The sequence below is a fragment of the Salmo salar genome, chromosome 08 (assembly GCF_965601325.2).
Source record: "Salmo salar chromosome 08, fSalSal1, whole genome shotgun sequence".
NCBI classification, from domain to species: domain Eukaryota; kingdom Metazoa; phylum Chordata; class Actinopteri; order Salmoniformes; family Salmonidae; genus Salmo; species Salmo salar.
In genome coordinates, this window is record NC_138298.1 from 2779177 (window position 1) to 2782500 (window position 3324).

The 3324-nt window shown below is 41.9% G+C and overlaps 5 non-coding genes and 3 pseudogenes across 5 annotated transcripts in view; all 8 read right to left on the reverse strand.

Annotated features, from left to right (window-relative positions):
- Nucleotides 1-385: 385 nt before the first annotated feature.
- On the reverse strand, nucleotides 386-504 carry LOC145852601 (uncharacterized; annotated as a pseudogene).
- Nucleotides 505-643: 139 nt separating this feature from the next.
- Nucleotides 644-762, reverse strand: LOC145857579 (5S ribosomal RNA). Its single transcript, XR_014378478.1, has one exon. It is a non-coding gene; the product is annotated as a 5S ribosomal RNA (ribosomal RNA).
- A 657-nt stretch (nucleotides 763-1419) lies between these two features.
- Nucleotides 1420-1538, reverse strand: LOC123741199 (5S ribosomal RNA). The gene has a single exon (XR_006768972.2). It is a non-coding gene; the product is annotated as a 5S ribosomal RNA (ribosomal RNA).
- Nucleotides 1539-1677: 139 nt separating this feature from the next.
- Nucleotides 1678-1796, reverse strand: LOC123741228 (5S ribosomal RNA). Its single transcript, XR_006768999.2, has one exon. It is a non-coding gene; the product is annotated as a 5S ribosomal RNA (ribosomal RNA).
- Nucleotides 1797-1935: 139 nt separating this feature from the next.
- LOC123740931 (uncharacterized) lies at nucleotides 1936-2054 on the reverse strand (annotated as a pseudogene).
- Nucleotides 2055-2463: 409 nt separating this feature from the next.
- On the reverse strand, nucleotides 2464-2582 carry LOC145850563 (5S ribosomal RNA). Its single transcript, XR_014372411.1, has one exon. It is a non-coding gene; the product is annotated as a 5S ribosomal RNA (ribosomal RNA).
- A 139-nt stretch (nucleotides 2583-2721) lies between these two features.
- LOC145853151 (uncharacterized) lies at nucleotides 2722-2840 on the reverse strand (annotated as a pseudogene).
- A 409-nt stretch (nucleotides 2841-3249) lies between these two features.
- LOC145883190 (5S ribosomal RNA) overlaps nucleotides 3250-3324 on the reverse strand; it is a 119-nt gene continuing 44 nt past the window's right edge. The window contains exon 1 of the ribosomal RNA XR_014394763.1: nucleotides 3250-3324. This exon is cut by the window's right edge and continues 44 nt beyond it. This is a non-coding gene — a ribosomal RNA (5S ribosomal RNA).

Below are 3324 nucleotides of genomic sequence, written 5' to 3' on the forward strand. Positions count from 1 at the left end.
TATATAGTCAAAGTGAGTGTGATAAACAGACATTGCATTTTCACCAATTAGATAAGCAGCTTGAACTTTGTGTCACTGAAAAAGTAGAAGAAATTACAAACTCTGTTCCCATCACTTTGTAGCACAGGTAGTTGGATAAAATACAAACTTTATTTCCTTTCATCATTTGAACAGGGCAAAGGAGCACAAAGCACACACAAGCTGCATTCAAAAACAATATTCTTGTTTGTCTTATAAATACAAGGCAGATGCTAATTGAAAACACAAGGAAATTTGATCCTATTAAAAAGGCAGGAAGCTGCATTTAGTCAATTCATCATTAAATGCTTACTACAAGGAAGTGTTGCTGATGAAATAGTGCAAGAGCACACCCTCGTGGACAAAATTCTTACAGCACCTGGTATTCCCAGGCGGTCTCCCATCCAAGTACTAACCAGGCCCGACCCTGCTTAGCTTCCGAGATCAGACGAGATCGGGAGTACCCAGGCTGATATGGCCTTAAGCCAGAAAAAATCTCTTGCTACAACATATATAGTCAAAGTAAGTCTGATAAAACAGACATTTAGTCAATTCATCATTAAATGCTTACTACAAGGCAGTGTTGCTGATGAAATAGTGCAAGAGCACACCCTCGTGGACAAAATGCTTACAGCACCTGGTATTCCCAGGCGGTCTCCCATCCAAGTACTAACCAGGCCCGACCCTGCTTAGCTTCCGAGATCAGACGAGATCGGGAGTACCCAGGCTGGTATGGCCGTAAGCAAGAAACAACCTCTTGCTACAACATATATAGTCAAAGTGAGTCTGATAAAACAGACATTTAGTAAATTCATCATTAAATGCTTACTACAAGGCAGTGTTGCTGATAAAATAGTGCAAGAGCACACCATCGTGGACAAAATGCTGACAGCACCTGGTATTGCCAGGCGGTCACCCATCCAAGTACTAACCAGGCCCGACGCTGCTTAGCTTCCGAGATCAGACGTACCCATGCTGGTATGGCCGTAAGCGAGAAACAATCTCTTGCTACAACATATATAGTCAAAGTGAGTCTGATAAACAGACATTGCATTTTCACCAATTAGATAAGCAGCTTGAACTTTGTGTCACTGAAAAAGTAGAAGAAATGACAAACTCTGTTCCCATCACTTTTTAGCACAGGTAGTTGGATAAAATACAAACTTTATTTCCTTTCATCATTTGAACAGGGCAAAGGAGCACAAAGCACACACAAGCTGCATTCAGCAACAATATTCTTGTTTGTCTTATAAATACAAGGCAGATGCTAATTGAAAACACAAGGAAATTTGATCGTATTAAAAAGGCAGGAAGCTGCATTTAGTCAATTCATCATTAAATGCTTACTACAAGGCAGTGTTGCTGATGAAATAGTGCAAGAGCACACCCTCGTGGACAAAATGCTTACAGCACCTGGTATTCCCAGGCGGTCTCCCATCCAAGTACTAACCAGGCCCGACCCTGCTTAGCTTCCGAGATCAGACGAGATCAGGAGTACCCAGGCTGATATGGCCTTAAGCCAGAAAAAATCTCTTGCTACAACATATATAGTCAAAGTGAGTCTGATAAAACAGACATTTAGTCAATTCATCATTAAATGCTTACTACAAGGCAGTGTTGCTGATGAAATAGTGCAAGAGCACACCCTCGTGGACAAAATGCTTACAGCACCTGGTATTCCCAGGCGGTCTCCCATCCAAGTACTAACCAGACCCGACCCTGATTAGCTTCCGAGATCAGATGAGATCAGGCGTACCCAGGCTGATATGGCCGTAAGCCAGAAAAAACCTCTTGCTACAACATATATAGTCAAAGTGAGTCTGATAAAACAGACATTTAGTCAATTCATCATTAAATGCTTACTACAAGGCAGTGTTGCTGATGAAATAGTGCAAGAGCACACCATCGTGGACAAAATGCTGACAGCACCTGGTATTGCCAGGCGGTCACCCATCCAAGTACTAACCAGGCCCGACCCTGCTTAGCTTCCGAGATCAAACGAGATCGGGCGTACCCATGCTGGTATGGGCGTAAGCGAGAAACCATCTCTTGCTACAACATATATAGTCAAAGTGAGTCTGATAAACAGACATTCCATTTTCACCAATTAGATAAGCAGCTTGAACTTTGTGTCACTGAAAAAGTAGAAGAAATTACAAACACTGTTCCCATCACTTTTTAGCACAGGTAGTTGGATAAAATACAAACTTTATTTCCTTTCATCATTTGAACAGGGCAAAGGAGCACAAAGCACACACAAGCTGCATTCAAAAACAATATTCTTGTTTGTCTTATAAATACAAGGCAGATGCTAATTGAAAACACAAGGAAATTTGATCCTATTAAAAAGGCAGGAAGCTGCATTTAGTCAATTCATCATTAAATGCTTACTACAAGGCAGTGTTGCTGATGAAATAGTGCAAGAGCACACCCTCGTGGACAAAATGCTTACAGCACCTGGTATTCCCAGGCGGTCTCCCATCCAAGTACTAACCAGGCCCGACGCTGCTTAGCTTCCGAGATCAGACGAGATCGGGCGTACCCAGGCTGATATGGCCGTAAGCGAGAAACAATCTCTTGCTACAACATATATAGTCAAAGTGAGTCTGATAAAACAGACATTTAGTCAATTCATCATTAAATGCTTACTACAAGGCAGTGTTGCTGATGAAATAGTGCAAGAGCACACCATCATGGACAAAATGCTTACAGCACCTGGTATTGCCAGGCGGTCACCCATCCAAGTACTAACCAGGCCCGACCCTGCTTAGCTTCCGAGATCAGACGACATCGGGCGTACCCATGCTGGTATGGCCGTAAGCTAGAAACAATCTCTTGCTACAACATATATAGTCAAAGTGAGTCTGATAAACAGACATTGCATTTTCACCAATTAGATAAGCAGCTTGAACTTTGTGTCACTGAAAAAGTAGAAGAAATTACAAACTCTGTTCCCATCACTTTTTAGCACAGGTAGTTGGATAAAATACAAACTTTATTTCCTTTCATCATTTGAACAGGGGAAAGGAGCACAAAGCACACACAAGCTGCATTCAAAAACAATATTCTTGTTTGACTTATAAATACAAGGCAGATGCTAATTGAAAACACAAGGAAATTTGATCCTATTAAAAAGGCAGGAAGCTGCATTTAGTCAATTCATCATTAAATGCTTACTACAAGGAAGTGTTGCTGATGAAATAGTGCAAGAGCACACCCTCGTGGACAAAATGCTTACAGCACCTGGTATTCCCAGGCGGTCTCCCATCCAAGTACTAACCAGGCCCGACCCTGCTTAGCTTCCGA